Source organism: Corvus moneduloides, chromosome 2 (genome assembly GCF_009650955.1).
Source record: "Corvus moneduloides isolate bCorMon1 chromosome 2, bCorMon1.pri, whole genome shotgun sequence".
NCBI classification, from domain to species: Eukaryota; Metazoa; Chordata; class Aves; order Passeriformes; family Corvidae; genus Corvus; species Corvus moneduloides.
The window spans coordinates 3332760-3358173 of NC_045477.1; the positions used below are offsets into that span (position 1 = coordinate 3332760).

Genomic DNA, 25414 nt, shown 5'->3' on the forward strand with positions numbered 1-25414 from the left:
ATCCACACCTCTGTACCTGCAACTGAGCACCGTGGATTGGATTTGAACCAGTTACCTCAAAAGCAAATGATCCATCCTCGATTACATCAGTAACTATAACCTTGGCTAAATATTTAGAAATTTCAACAAATTTCCTCTTTGAATTCTTCCAGATTCTGACCTCTTCTTGTCCTTTAGCACCTCAAGAACTGCTGTAGGTAAAGAAAAAAAAAATAGATAAGTTTTACATTGGCAAGATTCATTTAAAGAAAACTCACTGAAGTCTTTTAAATCCTTTCTGAAACAGGTGATTAATTTACTATCACACAGCACTGGGGATCTGTGTCCAGAACTAAAAAGCATGGCTGTCTAGGCGTGAATGTAATAGGAAAGAATCCTTATCTTCTAAATGTTGCCCATCATTCTTTAAAGACAACTCTAAGTGGCAGATGGTAGAAAAAAAATTAATTCTTAACAAAAAGCATTTTCTCTGCATGGTCATCATACAACATCACATTCTCCAGTTATAAGTACAGAACTTCCATTTGAATAAAGCATTTTTTAATTAAAGGGGGAAATACTGAAATATATTAGGCAAAGAACATGGAAGGGTATAATTTTTTATTTGTTTTTAATTTGCAAATCAGAGTGAGGTCTATGACAATCCTGATTTAGTACACATTAAAGAGCTTTATGGACTCAGTGAGAGATATCTCACAAAGGATAAAGATTCTCAATTCTTGGGGCAGCTTAGAAAAATCTTATTATTGATCATTTTTAGGAAAAAGAAGACAAGAATAAATCTGCAGCTACGTCTATCTGAAATGAATAATCACTTTACAGCTTGTCCTGAAACAAGATATTTTCAAGTCCATTCAGACTGACATGTTCTCATGTTTAGTGTCCCTCGTCATCCTATTGATAAGGTGACAATATCCTTGACTGCACACATCCATCGCAGCCTGAGGATGTGCTGACGAGCTGTGGGCTCTGTTTGAAATCATCAAAGTCAGTCAGTTTGAAATCATCAAAGTCAGTCAGTTTGAAATCATCAAAGTCAGTCTCTTTTATCATCGAGCTGGTGGGGGGGGGGGGGGGCGGGGGAAGGGGGGAGGGTGTGGAAATTTACTATCTTCTTGCTTAATAAGCAAATCAATGGCCTTAAACACTGCGAACTCCACCCTAAAAATCCTGAAGCAGAGCAGTGACCCCCGTGCTGTTTCCATCCTCTGTAAACAATGGCTCGCCTGCACTTAAAGCTTCCGGTAGCACTGCTGGAGCAGCACAGTCCTGGTGAAAGGAGTAAGATGAATGTGTCTTTATAAACAAACCAAGGATCTGCTTGCAAGTAAGACCAGGGACTTATAGTTAGGGAAGTAGCAGAAGAAGCCATCAGTTCTAGAAACTATTTGACATGGAGTGGTGCTCAGCCAAAGCTGTGTTAAATTCCTGAACTTAGAGAAAAAGAACAAAGGCTTATAGAATTATGAATAGTGTTTTGTTATAAGAGAGAAAATAGAAAGGGGGTGCAGGTTAGAGGGGGGAATAGAGCAGGCAGTTTGGAAATTCTGTGCCTTCCAAGCACCTCAGCCAACAGGGAAAGGTAGAGGGAGATGCAGCTGGGAAATTAGGATGAAAAGGAGGCTGGACCCCCCAACAATTTGAGAGACTCCATGGGAAATGCCCCATGGCCTCTCCCTTTATCCAAATAAAGTTCCAGGACTCCTCTGTCTCCTTTTTGGACATAAACCTCTGGTGCTGTGAATTTTTCCACACACTGCCATGAAAGGGATTTTGAATGCTCAGCTTCACACGCCGCAGAGATTCCTGATGTGCAGACAATGACAGGCAGAGCTTGCCTGCGTTCATGGCCTGCCTGATGCTCATTCCCTGGTACAGAGACCTCGGAAAAACCCCAGGAAGGGGAAGACACGTTTCCAACAGCAAAATCCATTTGCTGTGTCTGAGCAGATGATCTCTCTGCTTTCTCCCAGATGCTCATTCCCACCAGAGCAGCCTCCCAGATGCTCATTCCCCCCAGAACAGCACGTGCAGGGCAGCCTTTCCTCCCTTCTGACACTTCCATACAGCTCCAGCAGATAAGAGTGGCAGGACAATCCCTACGCCGTCAGCCTGGGCCTGATATTCCCTGAGATGGATGCATTCCCACGTGCAATCCTCCATATCTTCCTTGAGAAAGACAAGAGCCATGGCAGCGTTCCTCTGTTTCCAAATTACAGGGTAAATTAAAAGGATGATTATTAATATTTAATTGAGAGTAACTGGGCATCCAAAAGAGATAAAAGAGAATGAAATAGGATGCAAGGTAGAATTAATAATGTATTGGAAATAAGGAATGAAATGAATTGTCTATAAGGAGATAGAAGCTTGAAAATAAGATCCATAATTCTTGTTCAATAACGTTAATGAAAATTATGAACGTTGATGAAAATGGCCATCATGTCAAGCAGTTATTCCTAGATAATTATTTTTTTTCTTCAGCAACCCTCCTTCCCATTTTATCTTTAAGGTTTCAAGCCTCCTGGCAGGATTGAGCCACACAGTTGAATTTCTGCCCAGCCTGTGAACTCCACATACATGTCACCACGCTGCTGGGGTTATGGCACTTCATTTGGAAGCTGCTGAGACTTGATTCTGGCAGTTTTACTTCAAAATGGGTTAACCTAGAGGTGAAGAAAGTCTATAGGGGTTGTTTTTAGCTGAAGACTAGACACAGTTCATAACACTGACTAATGTTAAAAACTGTATTTTCAAGGAGAATAACCCAGCTTTGTCATAACACAGAGAGGTGGAAGAAGAGTTTTGACCTGCATGGGCTTTGCAGAGGAAGAGGAAAGCTCAATATTAACTCCTGCCACATTACTTCAGTGGTTTTTGTAGCAGCAAACTACCTATAAAATAAAAATGAATACAAAATGCCCTAAACATCTCAACATCCTCAGTTGGTTTCCTCTTAATAAATATATGATGAATTTAAACCTTTTGAAATATATAATGCGATTCTCCACTGCAGACTTGATAAAACTGTATTCTTGATTTTCAGAAAAGAAAGAAACAATTTACCAACACCAAGGGCAAGATATTATTTTTACATTATAGTAATAAAAAGGGCTTTGTTTTCTGAGGCCTGAAATACTGGGCTGAACTGAGATAATTAGGTTTTCTTTAAGCTGCCCCAAGAATTGAGAATCTTTATCCTTTGTGAGATACCTCTCACCAAGTGCATGAAGCTTTTTAATGTGTTGCTTGTTTCTTCCTTTTCTAGGGCTTGCTGCAGGTGTTCCTTCTGTCTTTTCCTTTTCCCCCTCCTGTGCACTCCAGAGCTCTTAGATCTCTGATAGTTTTTATTTGTACATATGACACTTGTGCCTAATTTCCAGTCTTGGATTTCAGAAAAGTGCAGCACCAGCTCGTACTTTGAAAATAAATACAGTGGCAACCAGCCACTGTAATCAAATGAATATTTTTACTAGCAGGGCACATTACAATTCAGCTCTAGAGCATTTACTCTCGTTGAACTCTAGATTTGGTTGGAGTTGAATATATGAAACTGTTAAAATCCCATTTAAATAAAACATTGGCAGGGGTCCCAAGCCAAAGCCCAGGGATGTCAATGAGAGACGTTTTCTTGGCTTTAGAGCACTGCATGGCTGGCTTTAGAGAAACAGGTTTTTTTCCAATTATATTAAAGCCATTCTGGGTTAGTCATTTACTTTTCCATAAAATCAGTCTTCCATGGCCAGTAACAAAGCTCACAGGTGAGTGCATGGCCACCCACAGGCTGCGAGAGAAAACAAAGGCCACATGTCAGGCTAATAATGAGCAAAGTAAAGTACATGCCACAAGTCATTAAAGATCCATTACCTAGAAAGTAAAAAAGAGTTAAAAAAAAAAGTAAAAAGACTGCATGTCAGAAAGTATTTCCAGAGTACACATTAAATATAGCAATTACAGGAGATGCTTAAATGGAAATATGGGACAAATTATGTCTTTTCAATCCTCTTTCTTGTATTTGGGCAGCAGCACATTAGAAGAGTGCCAAAACAGGCCTGCCTTGAGCATTCTTCTCTTATTCCCAGTGACTTGTATTCTGCAAATTGATATTAATGAATCACGGTATCAGAGGAGGACTTGGGTTGGAAGGGACCTTAAAAACCATCTCATTCCAATGCCCCTGCCATGGACAGAAACAAATTCCACGAGCCCAGGGTGCTCCAAGCACCATCCAATCTGGCCTTAGACATTTCCAGGGATGGGGCATCAACAGCTTCTCTGGGCAACCTGTGCCAGGCCCTCACCAGAATTTCTTTCTAATATCTAATTTAAATCTCTCCTCCTTTAGTTTGAAACATATTGACATTCTGGTTAAAAAAACCCAACCCAGGTTTGTGTCAAACCAGAGGATGAATCCTAATGTTCTGAAGGGTTTTGACTCATTTCTGCTGCAGAAAACAGCCCTTTCTTGAATGCAAGTGTTAGAACTGCCAAGAACAAACCACCCAGTGTGGGTCTGTTGTGCTGACTGATTAACATAACCCATGTCCATGTACTTTACGGCCTTTTGAGAGCAGTCTCATCTGAAGAATAGACCCCTTTGCTCAGGAATATAAAAATCCTTCACTTTGACTTGTAGATTCCAGTCCATGCAGCCTCTGCACTCAGCAAGGTTCACAGCAAGGGTTGTGCTTCTGAAGGTCTGTAACAGTTTATGCAAAGGGTGCAAGTAATGATGGTACCAACTGCTTTCATCTGCTTTCATTCATTTGAAAGGCATAGAAGCAAAAGTTATTGTGTTACTGCTGTCAATACAGCTTACATTGCATGTGCAGAAGCAGAGGAAGCAAAAATCCCTTTGTTGGTTGTACTACAAGCCAAGGAATTTTGCATTCTTCCTCATTGTCCCCCAGGTGGGAAGACTGTGATAAGAAGGAAAACACAGCTGAAAAGACTGTATTGCCTCAGCTTCAGTTTTTCTGACATGTACTCAGTGTTTCAAACTTATCAGACAGGAAGGTGAAAGCCTTCTCATTACAGCACCTTAAAAGCTTTGCAGGCAGGTTTATCCTGCCCCATCAGGCTTGGCAAGTACTTTCAGCAGGTTATCTCTGTTACTGAGATAAAAACATCCGAAAGGGTCATTACTGTGAAGTTTAGAAACATTTGGGCTGGTTAGTAGCTAATTTACAATATCATTTCACTTGTGGGGTGTATTTCATTGTAAAGTCATTTTCTGTGTTTTGGGGACATATTTTCAAAGCAGGTTTCTAATTATTTAATCTGTGGGTTTTGAACAGGTGTTTTGCAGCTGGAATCCTACTTATGGCTTTGAATATCCCCTCTTTTCACATATGCCCAGACCTATGGACAAGGCAGGGGTTCTCACAGAGGCCAAGCCCACAGCCCCACTGACACCCCACACATCCTGGATCTCAGGAAGAATAAACCCCAGCACAAACAGAGGCCACCAAACAGTTCTGCAGAAGAAAATTTGGGGTCCTGGTGCACACCAAGCTGCCATGAGGCAGCAGTGACCCTGGGGGAGGGGTGTTGGACAAGATGATCTGCAGAGGTCCCTTCCAACCTGAGCCATTCTGTGATTCTATAATATTGCAGGTCTCTAAAAGACCTATTTTAGATCTGCATTTTCCCCCAAGAACCCACAAATAGTCTTTAGATACTTTCCAGACCACCACACTTTTTCCTGCTGTGTGAATTCAAGTCTTGAAAGCAGGGAAAGAGCACGAAGAGAGATCTTCAGACCAGCAGAGGAGCTCTCATACCAAACCTTGCTGCATATCAAGATGTTCAGTAAAGCAAAAAATCAAGGTCATAAAAATCCTTGCATGTGAACTGCTTATCAATAAAGTCATTTGGGAAATTTGAAAGTGGTCATTGTCACAAAGGGAAGGATGCTCACTTTGCCAGCTGGTTAAGTGAAGAAAAACTCCTGTCTTGGAAATGATGTCCACTGAGATAATGATGGGAATCAGAATTGTTACCACACTAAAGGACAGATTTTGCAAGGCCAAGAGCTTTTGATCTCTGTTTCTGTTACACAGCAAACATATAAAGGAATATACAACAAATTTGAATATCTACATGATGATTCCATAATATCTTTTTAATGGTTTGCCTTCCACACAAGATCAAATCTTCATGAGGCTTCAAGAAATCTATCACTGTCATGTAAATCAATCTGCCACAGAAATTGCATCATTTCTCTTTATAGTTCTACATTTTTTACTACTTTGTCCAACAGATTCCTGCCCCCCAGGCCAGTCAGAAGTGTGATAAGAAGAGCAAGAAATTACTCGTACTTTAAAACTTCCATTGCTTGAGAAAGTGATTTGCTCTTTCTGTGTTAAATTTTATCAGAGTGTTGTCACTTTAAACTTATCACACTACTGCTAGTGAGTGTAAAGGCAGATACTGGAACATGAAATATGATTTTGAATCTAACACTAAAGGGCTATCACAAACTCCTTTTGAAAAATGGCCCCTTGTTTTCAGTACTGGAAGGTGCACACACATGGAACTTTACATGTGTGTCCTTTCGCACGTTTTAAGCTGCTTATATAAAGTTTTACAGTTCCTTCTCTCTGGAGACTATTTCCCTGTCTTTCAAAAAAGGAAAGTACTAAAAAATAGACTTGAAGTTCCCAGGTGCTCATGACTGTTGCATTTCTAGAGCAAAGCAACATTTGCAAGAGTCGTATATAAAGTTTTAACCATTTACTTGCAATGACTCTTGGCTTTAATATTCCTGAGTATTGCACCCACCCCAAACACTCTACACAAACATTTTTGCAGCGTGGAACAAACTGGATGTGCACTATTTGCACACACACCATCAACTTACTCAGCCCCAAAGTTTACTCAGCTCAGGGGAGAGAACATGGCAGCTGTGCTATGCCAGGAGTAATGAAACTCCACATACAAATTTGAGCACAGATCTCAGTTTCAACAGAAAGAGATTTCAGTTTGCTCCTTTAACACCTCTTGATAAGCTCTAAGAGCAACAGAAGACCTTCTCCTTTCCCTTGGCTTCTTGCCCAACAAATTTTGCTCACTCACAGCCCTGAAGTCAGCTCTTGATTGTGTTTTGATGTTTCTGCCGACCTATTACCGTATTGACCTTGTGGCAGCCAAAACACGGATTTGTGTTCTCATTTTTCCCCTGCACTCCTTCCACTCAATCAAACAGGCACACAAACTTCCACTCAACAGGAGAATGCTTTTAAGCCATGCTGGTGCTCCTGGGAGCAGTGTCACAGGCAATCTCTTTTCTCTGTATAGAAATACAATTAGCTGACTGCCAAGACTCGCCTTTTTTTGCCTCTTGTTTTGCTTTGCTTCTCCCCACCCTCAGAATATAACAGCCATATTGGACCTTGTCATGGAAATTACAAAACAGTATTTAAAAAAAAAAAAAATTCTTCTGTGGCAGCTCCTTCCATTCTATGAAATATTTAGAGAGAGTGATGTAAAGTACTGGATTTTTAATTTGGTATAAAGTGCTGGGGATGACTTTTTTGTAAGGTGAAAGTGTCCATTTGAGTTATCATCAGGTGACATTGCTTGCTGCAGAAACAACAGATCCAAATATGTCTTCAAGGCACTTCTCATCCTATTTTTTTTGTATGTGGGGCACACACAAAAGATTAAAGTTTGCCCTCAGTCCCTTACACAGCATTACAATCCCACACTGCCTTACATTTTTAGCACCAGTTATGAAACTTGAATTCTTAAGAGCTGCTGTGTCTCAACAGAATCATTTCCACTCCATAAAGACTTCATTGTCCTGCCCTTGCTTTTGCTCATTTTCCTCTCCATATTTGGAACCATTTGCAATATACCCCAGCCTGTATCAAAAGCCCTCTCAGCGCCTGCCTTTTCTTCTGGGGATCATATTAACCAGAGAATGTCTCTGGCGACATATCCATTTGGATGGAGGGACTGGTGGCTGGGGCTGGAGCTGAGCTATTTGTATCAAGCACTGGATATATCAGTTTTCAGCTCTGCTGCTGGTTTCCAGAATGATCTTGACCAAAAGCACTCAGGCTTTTGGTTCCTTGGTTGTCTGTCTGGACAGCACAAATTAATCCTGTTTCCTGCTTCTGTATTTTGATATCAATGTTGGGAGACAGGTTGAATATGCTGTAAAAAAGTCCCAACTGGCAGAGTCTTTAATACTTGGGTACTGCAAACTTTGCAAAATCTGATTTTCTCTCTGATTCACACCAATATTGGAAGCAGAACTGGAAGCATTCAGTCTGACTCGTGGATCAGCAGTCTGTTCATCAGGAGGCATTTAGGCATGGCTCATTACTAGGAAGACTGTTAGACACATTTGCATACACAGTGCTTCTAATAAGTATTTATTCAGGGTTTCCTAATGGCTCTTTACTGAAATAGATGGAGCTGATTGTCCATTTCAGGCATAGCTGGAGGCACAGAGCATTGAGGCAGGCACTGAGAAGCAGTTCAGCACCAACACCCACCACCACAGCACAAGCTGGCTGTCTGTGCACACCGGGATGTGCTGGAGCATCAAAAATTTGGGACATCCCCCCCAGAAAATCGAGACTGGTGAAGCTGGTGGAGAGGGAAATGCATCATGAACCATAGAGGATTGACCTTGAGTGACTAAGCAACACTCTTCATTTAAAGGTGGAGAAAATGAGGAGTCTCATGTTTTTCCCTAAATCTAGGACCAGATCCAGCTCTGCATTTTGCAGGATTTTTTTTGTACACCATTCAGACCCAGACTCACCACGCTCCAACGTTTGTGCAGACCTTTCTTCCCAGGTGTAGGTTCCACTGAGAAAAACACCACAAATCAATGATCAGTGTGGTATTTTGCAGCTGAGGCTCCTCAGTGAGAACACTCAGTGATAAAATCAGCACGTCCTTGTTCCTGCTGCATCTGTCAGGCTCAGCGTTGAGTTCATTTGAGTACTGAAGGTTTCTTAAGAAATCCAGATTCCCATGGTTTATACTCTGTGCTGAAAGTGGGAATGCAGCTACTATGACAACATATTTGAGTTTTTATCCACAGTAAGAACTACTTCTATTACCTTTGTATAAACTGGTTAAGATGGGAAGAAATATCTCTAAGATATGACTTGCATTGATTCAATTAAAACCAAAAAACCCCAATCTTTTAAAGATGTAATGTATCAGTTTAGAGAAAAAAAAGTGCAGGTGAGGAAGAAAGATGATTTTTTTCTGGGTAACAACTACTATAGTACCTGAAAGCTAAAACAAAAAATGCTTTAGTTTTTCCAGCCTCTATCCAGAAAGGTAAATAATTTGTTACTAGTTTTATCAGATAACATGGTTGCAGCAGACCTTTTCTCCTAACCTTTGAATTATACAAAACCTGTGATGTGTGATCTGGTAAAAATCTTGTTAGAGATAGTGAAAAGGTCTCACAATCTACTGATTGCAGGTAAGTTTTGGGTCCCAAACTAAATTTTGGGTCCCCAGTAACGTAGTCAAAATGAATATAAAATATAAACATATATTTTTTGTAATTAAAAAAAAAAAAAAAACCACAAAAAATCCCATAGAAAATTGTTGTAAAAAATATGAGGCATTGGAAATAAGGATGTGCCAGAGAGAGGTGTGGCAGAGTCCCTGCCTATTTGGATTTTGGTGCAAATGGTGAATGATATGGTATCGCTTCCCTGTGGACATTTACACAATGGGCAGCTAGACGTTCAGCCCTGCTGGGATAATGGTACCTGGGTGAGCCCAAAAATGCACAGATTAGAGAATGAAACAGGTTAAACCAAGCCAAAACTCCAGGTAATTCAACTTCCAAACCTACAAATTGCTGCTGAGTGCCTTTCTCAGGGACATTCATCACAGTCAAATTTGTATGGCAAGGCAATAGGTGGCCTCCCAGTGACAGAAGAGCTCTAAATACAAAGTAAAGCACCAGATTTCCTCAACGAAATTGGGGATTCTCTTTTTTTTTTGTTTGCTTGCTTTGATCATTTTAAAAGATGTCAATGTAGACATGGTAGATCTGATTCAGAGGATATTTTTGCCCTTGTTATGTAGATATGTTTATTTTTTTAAATATACACACAAATATTAATGCTCTCACATTATAGATCTTCATTGAATACTTTTTATTTGGATGTCTCTCAAATAACTGCACCTTAAACAGAGGCTCTGCATTGCACGTTTCACCCCCAAGTGCTGAGATGTGGGAAAAATAAAAGCAACTATAACTGCAGTTTGTGATAAGCATTAGAAGGCAAATTAAACTATCAGAACTTCTTTTCTCTAAGAGCAAGAACAGCAACTTGTTTGAAAAGCTACAGCAGCTGCAGTTGGTTAAAGGCAGACACACAGTACCTTGTATTTATAGAGCCTGGTATTAATTACCAAATATAGAAATAAGGGGTTTAAGTCATGATGGTTAACAAATTTCTCTCAGCCTGATTTTTGTCAGAATTCAACAAGCTTAAAACACAGCAATTGTCTCCTTTTTTTGTCTTTCTTTTCCAATTCAGTGCACTGTAACAGTAGCAACCATAATTGTTAAGTAACAACTGCATTCCTAAAACCAAAATGAGGAATGGAGGTGCCTGAGCTATTGAGTTTGGTATTAAAGAAGAGCTATTTTCCAGTCTTTTGAGTTATGAAATAAAAGAACCCAAACCAAAGCACATAATACAATATTGTGTCTCTTTTCCCATTTGCTTTGACACCAATATTAGGAAGTCAATTTCCACCTGGTGTCATCAAAGATCCTTCAGCACAAGCTGAGAGTCTGATTTAACAGAAAGCTTCATGGTTGTGAGCCTGAAATGCCACAAAAGGGGGGCTCCAGGACGATCTGTGTGCTCTGACAAGGTCCCTGTGCTTAGACAGACTGATTTGAAATGCTGTAAATGTAAATATCCAGCTAATATTATTCCCTGATGAATCGGCTCCTTGGTAAGCATGAGGCTCGAGAAACTCAGAAAATATCAGCCCAGAGTTATGTAGCTGACAACTTTTTATTTTAGCTTGGATCTGCCTCACACAGTTACAAAATTCTCCCTTTTGCATCACAGCCAGGCAGGCTGGTTCTATCGCTTTGCAATACCCAGGTGACAAATGAAAAATAAAGCCCAATAATTTTCATGCAATTAGAAGACAATACAAAATTTAGGATAGGGAAATTATGTGTGTACATCAAAAAGAGAGTGCAGTTGTCGTTCTTTCCTGTGTCCTAAAGCTTACAAGAAACAATCCTGAGGCACATGAGGCACAAATGTTGTATCAATTGAAAAGCAGAAAAAAAACCCCAAACCAAACTTTAATAATATTCCCAATTTCAACTAAAAATCTTTCACAAAAAATAGCTTGAAATTTTAAAAACATAAAGAAAGAAATTTGCTTTTTTAAATTACAGATTGTCCTACTCTGGTACTAACTACAGCAATTATCACCATTTAGAAAAATCATACTATAAATAAAGTGGTGTTGCTATCATAAAGATTTATGAAATCTTGGTATCACTCCTGTGATATACTTTGGAAGTGTTTTCCAAGGAAACTTTCTTATCCAATGTTCTCTATGATACTATTTCAATATTATAAAAAATAGGTTTAGCATGAGATAATGAAGTTCAAGATACCCAGAATAGTTTGTAGCACTCATTATGGTTTGGACTATTTCTTAATTATGACTCTACTGCAGAAATCCTAAAGACAGAGTTTGATCAGCAGCCAGCAATAGAGTCTTCTGCAAATGAGACACAGCATGCAGAAGGACTTGTCTGAATGCCAAATAATATTTTATTATAAGAAAATATATTTGTGAAACATAAATTTTCTGGGACAAGTCCAAACTGAGGGCTTTCCTCTGCAGGCTCAGGGGAAGAAGTGGAGATGGTACCAGAAGCACATGCCAGACCTTGAAGCTAGACTGGCTCTGCCCTCCCTTTTGAAGAGACAACCAACACTTGAACATTTTGATGTTTTTTCTGAAGGACTCTGTTCTGTGATACCCAGCCAGAAGACTTTCATGCTCTCAGAGATGTACTGAGGGCCATAAAGGGTGGCTCCCTCCTGCTACCTTTCAGTAGTGAGTTCTGACTGATCCTTCAAGCCATGTAACAAGTCACCTCTGCTTTGCTCCCTGCTCAGGCAGAGCTTGGGCTGCTCCAGCTGCTGCTCATCCCTGCTCCCTTTGTGGGTGACATGCTGCAGACACCAGGTGACAACCAGGGAGTCAGCCACCCCACAGAGAAACTCTGCATTTTATCATCAGCTGTGAAAATGTTTTAGAGAAGGACTCTCACCCTGGTGAAGAGGCAGTAGCACAAACACCCTGAGTCACTGCACTCAGCCTCCCCAGCGCAAGGCTAAATCCGTGGTGCTTCTCCTCCACACAGAGGCTTTACACTGCCTTACCTTCTGTCTTTCTTCTCACTACCCATTTTCAGTAATTACTTGTGCTCATTAGTTTTTCTTCTGGTATTTCACTCATTTAAAGTGACTCATGCACTTTGTTATGCAAGAGCTTCATCTCTGCTTTCCCTCTTCTGCATAAGAGGGAGGGAATATTCCCAACTCTCACATTAATGCAGGCCCAGTTGCTTAATATCTCCTGCTAAAAACCCAATGAAAGCATTCTTAGAAAGATAATAGTTATGAAAAAACCCCCTGTGCTATTATAAAAATTTGGATAGTTTACCAACACTTATGATTTTTTTTTCTGTGCAGACCCAGTTCTTAAATCTTTCCCAGAAACACAGTGGCATTGCAGCAAAGCTTGAAAAACAATTCCTTCCCTTTGGAAAGAGACTCCTCCATTTTGCCATCTGTCTTCATCAGACTTCTCCTGGCCAGAAGCATTTAAAATAATTTATCTAATAAAGCCCCTTGGGGCAGCCCTGTCTTGGTGCATGTTTGCCTTTGAATCCAGTTTGTTGGTGGTTTATAAAGAGCCAAATTAGCAGATGATACCCGAAGGGAAATTCTGCTTGTTCCCTCAAAGGTCAGCTCAGTAAAGAGAGCAACATCTTCGTTTGGGGACCCAGGGGCACCCCAGTGACAACTTCACTGCTGCCATATGCTCCAACCATCTGGGTGGACCCAGGGTGAGAGATGTGGCACAGCACTTTTTTTTCACTGAGGATTTCTAACTGGAACCGTGCACCTTTGGTAAAGGAATTTTCATTTCTGGGAAAGTGTGTTTGCAATAACCTAAACCCCATCACCTGTATCACAAAAGGAGATGAGAAAGGGTTTGTGGTTGTTCACTGGGCATTCAGCTATTGGGCACAGTCCAGAAGGTGGAATATGTCTCCTAAAAGTTCAGTCACTTATAGGCTGTGATTCTAAAAGGGAATTTGGGTCTAATGCTAGACACAGGGGACAATGTCAACTGATTTGCTTTATATATTCACTCAGCTATGTTTTATAGTTAAAAAAAAAAAAGCCTATTATTTTTAGAAGGTTATGCCATCCACAGTTTTTAAGAGACACAAAATGCTTCCTACAAATGAGAGCAGCGCTTATGAGAGATTTTAGGTTCAATGAAGTAATTGAGAATTCTTTGAAATACAACTTTGCCATATTTAGTTTCAGCTGGTTTTTTAAATTAAGCATTTTCATGCTTGATAGGTGATTGGGTTACCATTCCAATCTTGCGCCTACAGATGTTGGATTCTCTCAGAATTCTCTCTCTACAAATGTGCATCTCTCATGGGCATTTTTGACTCTGCTAGGATTGACAAGGAAACTAGGAACTGCCCAAATGGTGAATATAAGACAAAATAGACTGCAAAGGATAGAAATCTGATGACCTAACTGCAAGTACTGCTGGAAATGTGAGATTCATAAGATCCAGTTTCTCTATCCCCATCATTTATGCAGTCATTCATGAGGGGCATTTTAGAACATTTTCTGATGGGACAGTTTTAATATTTTGAATTTCAAAACAACGCATTTCAACAGCTCATCTTCCCCTGTGTTTTGTTCAGGTTTTTTTCAGAGATTTACTCATCTGATTTGCTCTATTCCTTTAAGAGAATGCTTTGGTAATCTGACTGGAAAAGCCTAGAAGAACATGGATGAACAGTAAAGCCAGGATTTAGATCCTGGCTTCATTAGTTTATCATTAATAAAGCATATATCAAGGACAAAATGGAATGTGGTGATCTGGATGAATCATGTCCCCCAACTAAAATATTGTGAACATTATCAATTAATCTAGTTTTTATTTGAAAATATTTAATAATGCATGCAGATCTATAATTTTCAGAGTATCTGCAGTTGACCTTTATAGGTTTATAATAAATCACCCAAACCAAAGAATGAATCAAAAGGGTTCATGATCAAGCTCCATCACAACTATCTCACAGATGATTTGCTTTTTCAGATTATTGCCTGAGATCCATGCACTTGAGGTTCCGATGAGTGAAGAATAATTTTTCACTGTCTTTTACAATAAAAGGATCATCAAGAGATACTGGGGAATGACAGGTTCAAAACAAACAGGCAGACAAAAAAACCAACCAAACAAATCAGTTTCTCTTTTTCGTACTGTGGTTAATTGATCTCCTTGGGCATATGGGACACAACTCTACAGCACCTCAGCTGGCCTCAGCATCCCCAGGCATGGACCCATTCTTCCCAGGACAAGACAATTTGAGGTTTCTTCTCTTCCTACTTCTCAAATATAAAATAATTTCCCCCCCACCTATTGCCCCAATCCTTTAGTGAAGAACTGAAAGAAGTAAATAAATGGACGACTCCAGGAAATGAGAGAGACTGTGAGCTCTCAATACACAGATAGTAAAATGTAAACTACTTTTCCATTTTCAGATCATCAAAGGCTACTGTTAATTAATTGTAGGCTGCTCTGAGGGATTGCTAGCAGTTGGTTTAATATATGTGAAGATCTCTTCTATTTCCATATTGGCTCCTCTTTGGAAGAACACTGATACCACAAGCTGCAATCACTCATTCCTGTAATAATATTGTTTGGCTTAATAAAGGGCAATAAAACACCTAAATTAATCTTTCCATGCCAAATGCACTACTAACCCCGTGGCAAACAAAAAGGGAAGCATTACAAATTTGTTTAATAACTTCTTTCATATTAAAAGAACTAAATATATACTGCAGGTTTTCAAAAAAAGGAAAAAAAAATTTCTAAAATAAATCATCCCTTGTAACTGTGCACTATTTCATCTTTTATGATTATTTATCTTTTAAATGTATCAGAGATAGTATTGTGCAACATAGTCCTAGGAGAGAATGTCCATGTATGTGTTCAGCTCTTCTATTTTAGAAAATAAAGTTGTTCCTGGGTTTTATGACATGCTGCACCATCCAGAAGCTCCACTGAGCTTTCCCACATCTGTTTGCAAATTGCAATTCCTCAGGCTGAAATGCCATATCAGATATTCAAGACATGTTGGGAAAGAGTTGTACTTCATTGCTACTGCCATCAGAAATGTGTCATGGAACTTTCCACTGCTTGTGCAGACACAAAACTCCACAGATTTCACTGGAATCGATGCTGTTATAGGCAACTGCATATGCACAGAGGTATGATATTTATTAATTGTGAAGTCAGCTCTGCCAGCCACAGATTTTGAAAGCCTTCTAGTGAAAGGCAGGTTCAGCTTTTTGACAGAAATCCTGTTCAGTCTTCATAAGAAAAGCCTTTAATGTGATGCCCATCAATTTACTCATCTTTGGATTTCACTTCAAATATGACAATATCAATCAAATATGAGAGATCTCCAGGACTGCTTTGCATTTTGGAGCCTGAGGGAAGCCTCTCCTGATGTGGCATTCTCACCTCACTAGTGCAGTGCCTGATTTGTCATAAAAACTAAAATAGCCAGTTTATATAGATTGAGTAGCAGCAGGGAAAGGAAAAGCCTCTTTCGTGAGAAATAAATCAGATGTGAACATAATGGCATCTCAATGGGTTCTGTAAAGACTCCTTTTGGCCTGGTGGTTTAATGGAGTGGTAGGAAATAGGTGGAGAAAGGGGAAAGATATAAGACAAAATAAAGGAAATAAAGTACTTGGCTGACTAAATGGTACCATGGAAGAAATACAAGAAGCTTTGGGGAGAAGATAGGGAACATAGGTTTACTGAATCCAGGAAACCAGTGGGAATATCTTCCCTCAAGGAAGCTTTAAAGCTCGCTGATGAAACAAATTCTCATGCAATCATGCTCTTCACGAACCATTCCTCATGACTTATTGCTCAATGCTTGCTTTGCATTTAACCCATTTCCTTTGCTGCATAAGCTGGGCCCACCTACAAATTTTGATGGAGAAGTCTTAAAAGTTGTGATGAATAGTTATGGTAAAACATGTTCTGATAGCTTTAGGCTATTCTAAAAGAGCAGGAAATATCCTTATGCAGTAATAAACATTTTAATTGCAGAATCACAGAATCATTTAGGTTGGGAAAGACGTCTAAAATCACTGAGTCCAACATTTGACTGATCACCCACTTGTCAACCAGACCTACAAATATTACAAGTTTAATCTTGGTAATTTTCCTTTTTTCCCTCATTTGAAATGCAGCAATATGATTGCCTAGTTGCTGAAATATATAATTGACTGAAGTGTGAGGAAAATAAGTGAAAATATAAGGAAAACTATTAAAACCCAAGTGTCCATTTTAGCCTGGAAAGTATTCCAAGGATCTCTGTTTTATGGTAGGTGACATAAGTGCCACAGCACCACAAAATCTGCTGGACCCTGAGCCCTAGTATTTGCTTCATGATAAAGGCAACATTTTCCTACTGCATTTTTTCTGAACAAATATCTTTTCCTGTCACTCAAAAGTAAAGATTGCTGGTACAACTCATCTGTGTTTAATTTCTGAAGTCCGTCACCAGAAAACAACCACATTCACAACAGTTCCCTCCCTTCTGCTCCACTGCTGGCTTATTCAGAAGGAAATACTTGAACCCTCAAATACAGATATGTTGCTTTTAATAACGAGCTGGAGAGTGGCAAATTCACTTCAAATGTCTTCATGTTCTGTTTGAATGGTTGCTAGATAATAGAAAAGGGACAATACTTTTCCACCTGACTTCTTCAAACAAAAGTAGGTATATTACGAGTTGAAAAAAATCTCTCACTTTTAATTTAGAGGCATTTTCAGGTTTCTTCCTTTCCTCTCTTCTGCTGTCCCCTCCCTTCTCCCTGTATTTTATCTTTACTTGACTTTGTTCTCCCCACTTAGACATTTTTTGACATGTAGGCATCTTAATTACTTAAAACAAAGACTTTAATGGACGAGGAGAACAAGGCCTTTGGTATTAAAAGAAATGAAAAATCAGATGGGAAAAGCATCCATACCAATATAGCCAGCAAGGGATTTCTTTAGTTGACTTTTAAAGTCCTGATGAAGAATGAGATGGGACCATTTACAGGATTTAAGCGAGCACCTAAGCAGACAGTAGAATTCCAAGTCATACTTACCTTTTTTTTAGTAGTTACATCTTTTAATAGGATGTTATTTGGTGTCAAACAAGTAACTGGGCTGCTCACCCTAGAGAAATCAGCAGCAGGTGGAAGGATTATTGATGTCATGGATAAGAAAGTGAGCTGAAGGAGGAGGAACGCTGAGGGTTTTAGAGCATTCATGTGGTCAGCTCATGAGGCTGGACCCTGAAAATTGTCATTCAAATGGTCATTTAAAGCTTATCATTTAAATGTGATACACGGACAGTTTTCCTTTTTTGCTGCCTTCCTTGGTTCTGTAGTTACATTTGCAAAGATAAAACTTCACACATCGTGCTTTTATGGTTTTGACCAAAGGTGTGTGGTTTGTACATGTGGGCAATAATTTAAAAATAATTTTTGTAAATTATAGGTAGGACGTCAATGCTGGGGTTGCATGTTAAAAAAACCCCAGATTCTCTCTGTGATCATTGAAGCAGGCCAAGAATTATTAATATGAACAAGAGTAAATAATTTAACAAAAAAGACAGGAGGGAGGAGAAGCAAAATATATCATGCATTTCACAGAAGGGCAAAATCACAGATAAGTTTATATTGTGTTGTCAAAGTCACAGATTCTGAAGTTTTACCAACATAATTCTGATTTATCTGAACTTTATTCTCCTTGAGGGAAAAAATATTATTATCTCTATTTTATAGATAAACAAATCTAGAGAAAAAAATCAAGGGAGCTTGAGTGACTGATGCAAGGCCACAGAGGATGTCTATGTCAGAATACACCAATATCTGGATGGTGCCAACGCCCTAAGAAAGTGCTGCTAATTTAAAACTTCCCTCTTCCAGAGAATGCTGAGGATTTATGATCCATTGGAAAAAGCATCCAGCTCCCAGGCTTTCCTCTCGTGCCAGTTTAATATCTGAGCTGCAGTATTATGATAGCCCTTATTATAAAAACACTGCTGTGCAGAAGGAATCCCAGATATGACATTTGATCAAAGCTGAATGTCACAATGAGGTTCTGTTCATTTCTGCACAGCTGAAAGGCATTTGAAACAAGATTTTTTGATGGCCACCCAGAGGTTTACCCAAATGATTTCTTTCGAGTCTTCTGTCATGATTTTCACCCTCAGTATCTCAAATCACTTGAGCCAAAGGAATTATGTAAACTAGATCAGTAGAATGCCAGAGGATAAAAGAAAAGGAAAGGTTACTGGACAAACTTAGGTGCTCTAGTCTACAAGAGTCTGCTGGCAAAAAAAATGTAGTTATAAAAGTATAAGCCTATACACAGATATTACAGAATAGGTGCAGCAGACAATGAACAATGTCATCTTTTGAAGGAAGTCACGATTTATAACAAGGAACTAAATTAAATATTTTCCTTATCTGCTGTAATTAACCTCACCCCCTAAACTACCACCAGCAAAAGAATTCAGGGTGGTGGAGCCACCATCCCTGGAGGTGTCCAAGAAACACTGGGAGCACTTAGTGCTCTGGTCTGCTTGACAAGGTGGTGATCAGTCAAATGTTAGGCTCAATGGTCTTGGAGGTCTTTCCCGACCTAAATGATTCTGTGATTCTGCAATTAAAATGTTTATTACTGCATAAGGATACTTCCTGTTCTTTCAGAGTAGCCTAAAGCTATCAGAACATGTTTTACCATAATTATTCATCACAACTTTTAAAACTCCTCCCTCAAAATATTCCATCTACCTGAGCCAATAACACAACACCTCTCATGTGCACATAGTGACCATGCTACAAGAACCTTCTCCGGCACTCACCAGGCCTCTTCTCCTCTGTTGATGCAGCAGTGAAAAATTACAACAAATACCTTTGAACTGGGCTGTGCCACAACAGAAAGTCTAAACCAGCATTTAAGGTGACTGGGGGACACACAAAATCAGGTCCTCATTATGGAACACAAGATACATTTTTATACAGCAACATTTATATCTTCTATATACATGCTCAGTGATATCAGCTGATTCATTTTTACCCGGAAACGTGGACCTAATGATTAACTTTCTACCTTCACCAGCTTGAAAGAGCAGCCCAAGAGCCATTCTGCATCCCATGACCTGAAAGGGACAAAGATTTCTTCAAAAAAAGAACATTTTCATTTCAGGCAGGGAAAGGAAGAGCCAAAGTCTAACAGTAATAAGTGAAAAGGACACGTTCCAGTTCTCTTGAGGCAGCATGGGGCAAGCCAGTTTTTTCAGGTCTACCTTTTCAAAAGCTGCAGTAAGAGTCAAATGCTGTAAAAAACTGTTCTATAAAAGGAAGTCTTCCCACATTTAAGTGCAAATTAAAGTTTTGTCTGTAGTGGCACTTTTTAGAAAGGTGTAAGAAATGCCCAGCGAAGTAGGCAATGGACTGAACATCACCAAGGGCTTTAAAAACGTTTCACAAGTCCCATATGGTGAGAAAAGCTCTCCTGACAACACGAGAAAGAGCCAGACGCTGAAAGAAACAAGTACAGATAGAATGTCTGATCCTGCAGTTCTCAAAGGGGAAAACTCCCTTTGAAGTCCATAGGAATACGAGTAAGGATTGCAGCTCCTATCACTTTTCTGTCATCCTCTATCATGCATCTAATTTAAAAGCACAGGTTCCATTTGAGAGGCCAATTCTCATCTTTCTTCCCCTCCTCATTCCATTTTCTCCCTTAGCAGCTATTTTCAGCCTAAAGCAGCCACCTATGAGATGTAACTGGATCATTCGGCAACTGCCACTCAATTATCAAAGGGAAATTTATGCAGGGAAAAGTGTTACAATTTGAAGGCAGCATTTATCCTTCAAAAGTTAAAAGACCACGGCTGACACTCATCTGAAGAGCTGCTCTTGAAGCAGCCCACACCCCAAAAGATGTGACAGCAAAGTGAATGCAGATATCAGCTCTCATCCTGGGAGCAGAGGAGCTGAGCTCAGGGGGTGGGTCTGCCTAAGGGGATGCAGATGCAGCAGAGGACCTGATTTTGTGCAAAGACTGGTCCAGTGGACAGAAATCTGAGGATTTCTGTGCAAAGACAAGTCCAGTTCAGATCCTGATCTGATCATCTCCTCTGATAAAATGGAAAAAGGTACATCAAGTTTATGGATCTTGCTGGATTCAGGGACTAACTCAGTATTGAGCTTCCCAGACTCCTCAGGATTTGTGAGAGCATGGGCTTTTCTTTCTCTATTTTTAGCTTCTATCTGTTCAGAAGCAGATTTTCTACTGTCTTGGAAACTGCAACATTAAATCCTAGAGATTGCTGTGCAGAGTCCAGAAGTAGATGGCACGAAAGCAGAAGTTTTGAACATTACAACTTGAAATTTAGGCTCCCAATTTCTTCTTTGGATCCACTCTGTCATGAACTAGAGGCCCTCAGGAAACATTATGTTCATTCTACTCTAATTAGCTGATGGAATAAAGGCCAAGGTGCTCAAGCTTGATTATTTCTATGTGTCAGGGTAGAGTTCATGGGATATTTTTAATCCAAATGCTGACACTGTGTTGATTACATTTAATCAAGGAACAAATAACAGCACAGTCCTTATTGAATAAAAAATGCAAGTAGAAATATTTATACCTACGTGAAAAGCCATTCCTTCTCTACTGTCAAAATGAAAAGCAACACTGGAAAGGCAATGCATGCTCCTTAAGGTAAAAATTTGAAAGGAAACCCCCCAGAACTACCAGATCAGGATTTCCACATGAATTCTTCTACAAAATTAGAGTGCAGCTTTGTGGAGGGGTGTTTGTTTAGTTATTTTTATTATTGTTGGTTTTGTTTTTAATGTTGTGTTTGTGAGAAGGGACATAAAATGCTGAAGGTGGTGCCCAGCTGGTTTTAAATCAAGACAGTTTGGAAGTGCTACTCCAAAGGACTAGGCTGCCTTTTGTAACAAAAAAAACATAAAAGAATTCAAGGTAGATTTAGCAATTCTGTTAGAATGCCAATCAAAAGTCTTTTACCAAGTTACTGACATAACATAGAAAATAAATATGAATCAGAATCAGGCAGGTCAGTCTGTCATGCAGATTCCTACTGTAAAAAATTATAGGATGTCCTTACTCTTTGAGTAACAGTTGGAATTGACTTCCTAAGGTTCAGAATGGGCTGGAAAATAAATTTGCTAATACTGAATACAACTAAAATGGCATTCCAGTATAAAATAGAAACAGCATGAAGTCTCAAAAAATCAGCAAGCTCATATTCCAAACCAATATAATTTTATCTTGCAGTAAAAGCTGTGATTTTTTTGAGGGTATCATAGACTACAAAAATAATGCTGAGATCTGTTTTATAACCTACAGTCTTCTTGTTGAAGATTTTATGTTCAGCTTGCAAGTTAGACCTTTTAAAGTCTTTGAGAAAATTACTAAAATGTTCTGTACACATTAAATGTGCTGATTATTCCAAAACTGAAAATTATTTTACTGCTCAAAATCTGACAAGAACCAGAAGCCTCAAGGTCCTGAAAGGTTATTCTATTTGAGCCTGGCATTTTTTATACTGTAATTTTAGGGTCCTCTTGGAAAAGTACCTTCATGTGACCCAATCTCGGGATAAAAGTTTTACCAGACCCTTGGTGAGTATTTCTTGCAATACAAATGAGCCAGGCTGGTACAACATCTGCTGTAAGGAGATGATCCAGCCTGGTTTCTCTTTCCGATGATATTAAAGTATCTTGTGCTTCACCACGCTTTTAGTTTAGCTAGAGGGATACTCTGTGTATGGTACATATTCTTCAACAAACACAAACAAGAAGTACAACCAAACAGAAGCTTTCAACCTTCAGGGCTCCCACACAACTACGAGTAAAATTAGGGAAGGTTCATCCCTACAGGAAACACAGTGTGTGCTTTGCCAGCTTTCTTCCAGAAAACATATGGCATTTGCAACTCACTGCCACAGTCAGTGAAAGATTAAACTTTCCATAGCTCTTCTTAAGAGAAGTTATCTGGCACAGCCAGATGTTATAATGATAGTTGCTTAGAAAAAAAGATTCCATTTTAGAAGCTGTGGTTCTGTTTTCGTTCATTAGGTAGAATTAATGTGCATTGGCTCAGAAAAGACCTGAAGCACAGCTCTATTATAGGAATAACACAGAGGAATCTGTTAACTAATTAATACTGTTAAAATTTGATCTCCCCAGCTGGTGAAGAAAAAGTAATGCGGGTTCTGCTTCCACTTCAAACTTTGGAGTCAATTGGGTGGAAAAGGAATGGACTGACATATATTTAATGTAGACAGTCATGGAGTAAGGACCCCAAAACAAACTAGAGAGTTTTTATTAATTCCAGATGACATTTAAGTTCAAAAACCTAAAAACCAGTTCTGTTCAGAGCTGACAGGTCACCCTCTCTAGAGCCCATCTCAGGTAACTTGTCTTTGTTTCTCTTACCCTCACTCTTGGAATATGCTTACATCCACCCAAAGCCAGAGCACTGCAAGGCCTCCAGCCTGAACTGAATGAAAATTCTTGGCTTTAAAAAGTTAGAAATTGCTTTGTCACTGTTGCTGAATCAGAATATCTTTGAATGGTTTGGGTTGGAAGGGACCTCAAAGATCACCCAGTTCCTACACCCTGCCACGTGCAGGGACACCTTCTACCAGACCAGGCTGCTCAGAGCCCCATCCAGCCTTGGACACTTCCAGGGATGGGGCAGCCACAGCTTCTCTGGGCAATCTGTGCCAGGGCCTCCCCACCTTCACAAATATTATTTATTCCTAATATCTAATATCTAATCTTAACCTAATCTCTTTCTTTTAAAGCCATGTAACTTTTCAACATGCCTTGAGTAAATAACTCTATGCAAAAATAAAACACTAACAAGGAGATGACACATCAGATTTACTATATCAGTGACAGGGTTTGTAACTTGAACCTTATTCTATAAACATGTGGTTTATATCAAGCATAAATATGATTTTAACATAATTAATCTGAAGCTTGATGGGATATAAATGCAATGTCAACATTTTCTGGAATGGGATTTTAAGAAGAGTGAGTTTCCCTCTTCTGTCTTTCACTGAATGATTGAGAACTTGAAAAATAACTCTTTTTCTTTCATAACATTGTATCTGTGAGCTCTGTCAGTTTTAGTGCTCCTATCTCGGTCTCTGGCAGCTGAGAGCACTGCATATAAAGTTATTCTTTTGTTATCATTGCTTTTCAAGCTGAGAAAGAAAACCCAGGTATTTTCTATTACTCACAGAAGTAGATCTTCATTTTTTATAGCAAGATTATCATTCACTTTTCATTTCTCCTAGTTTTAAAAAGCATAAGATTTGATTCAGACATTCACTTTGGAGCAGCCAATTCTAGGTGTCATTTTTACAGTTGGAATTCTCTCTTCCACTGTAAGTTTATTTTTATACATCATAAAATCTTTCTGTACCACTGAATTTTGCTAAAGGAACTTTAGGGAAGGGTATTCCCAGGTTCAGTTGTCAGCTCAGATACTGTGCAGTGACATGTTACTTTTGATTTACAGAGGGACTTAACAGCCAATAATGTGAAGTCAAAACCCTCCTATCCTTCTGTTGTCTTTTGTTTAGGCAAAACGGGGAATATTGACAGCACATTTAATCTAAAACATTTCTGAGCAGCCTTTAGCTAAAAAATATTTTTAAAATGCTCAGTAAATACATAGGAGTAATGAAAAAAACCAAAGGATATATTTGTTACCTCACTAATACAAGAGGTTTTTTGGTAGTGCTTTCCCATTAAGGAAAAATTACAAACAGTTCAAAATCAGTCTTCACTTTTCAAATATCTTTTTAACATTATGACCTATGTCCACATTTCTGATAGAAGGAGTATGAATTGAATTATCTAATAAAATTACAGTAATTTATTGCATCATATTGTAATATTAATAAAGGGCACATCATAAAATTGTGCTAATAAACTTAAATTCCAATAAAGTTGTGTCATTGAGAAGAATGTACTACATTGTGTAACTGAATCTTCCTCTGTTACAAAAATGATCTTATAAAATACACAGAATTATAGCAAAATGAAAGCTCCAATTCAATGAATGCTTAGGCAAAGCCTTTATCCATCAGAAAAAGCCCTGTGGAAGGCTAATTACTCAACAGGAAGCTGAAACTGATAACGAATCAGTTTCAACCTTGTATCAGAAGACTAAGGCAAGTCAGAGTTAATATTTTTGTTTGTGCACTGATTTCGGAAAACCAGAGACCATTTTTCCTCCAATGAATGCTGGTCCTGTGGATGTTGATCAGAAAAGGACTGGAGCAGATTGCTGGAGCAGCTCCAGCCATGCTTGGGCTTTGAATAACTCCAGGAGTGGAGACCTCACTGTCCCTTTGTGCAAACTGTTCCATTGTTCAACCACTCTCACAGCAAAAAAGTGTTTTTCCCCATGAACATTTCATATGGTCACCTGAAAGGCTTTGAGAAATTCCTAAGAGAATTCAAGGATGTTGTGGTTGTGCTGGTGAAGTGCTCCCTGACTTTCAGGAGGATGTGATAGTCATGACCAGGTAGCCTCTTGTCTGTAACAAGGCATTTCAGAAAGAGCTTTTGTCTTTAAAATAAAGAAAAAAAAAAAATACCAAATTAATCCTAAAACATAATGCCTGAGCCTGAGTCTGATAAAGGCAAAAATATTTTGGATGCTTATTCAGACAGTTCCAGGATAAGAAAGAAAGCAGAGAGGTCCAAGTCAAATGTGTCTTCGGTGTCTTCATAGGAATACAAGAGGAACACAGGACACTTACATGCTTCCTTTGGAAAGAGAAATAAGAAGAAAAGCAATTCTTCTGGGGGGCTATGTATATAGACACACGCACACTAAAAACCCACATACATATATATAAATAAATATAAACAGGTTCAATATTTCAGAGTTGGTATCACCACCCTGGCAGAAGCTTCATTGAATCAGGGCATGGGTGTGCACTCTCTGAAAACAAATTTTAACTAATTTTCCACAGCAAGGAGAT

General features: G+C 39.1%; 1 long non-coding RNA gene across 1 annotated transcript in view; it reads right to left on the minus strand.

Annotated features, from left to right (window-relative positions):
• Nucleotides 1–25414, minus strand: part of LOC116437709 — a 183535-nt gene that overhangs the window by 14283 nt on the left and 143838 nt on the right. Inside the window, exon 3 of the long non-coding RNA XR_004237427.1 lies at nt 56–191. This is a non-coding gene — a long non-coding RNA (uncharacterized LOC116437709). The remainder of the gene's footprint in view (nt 1–55; nt 192–25414) is intronic.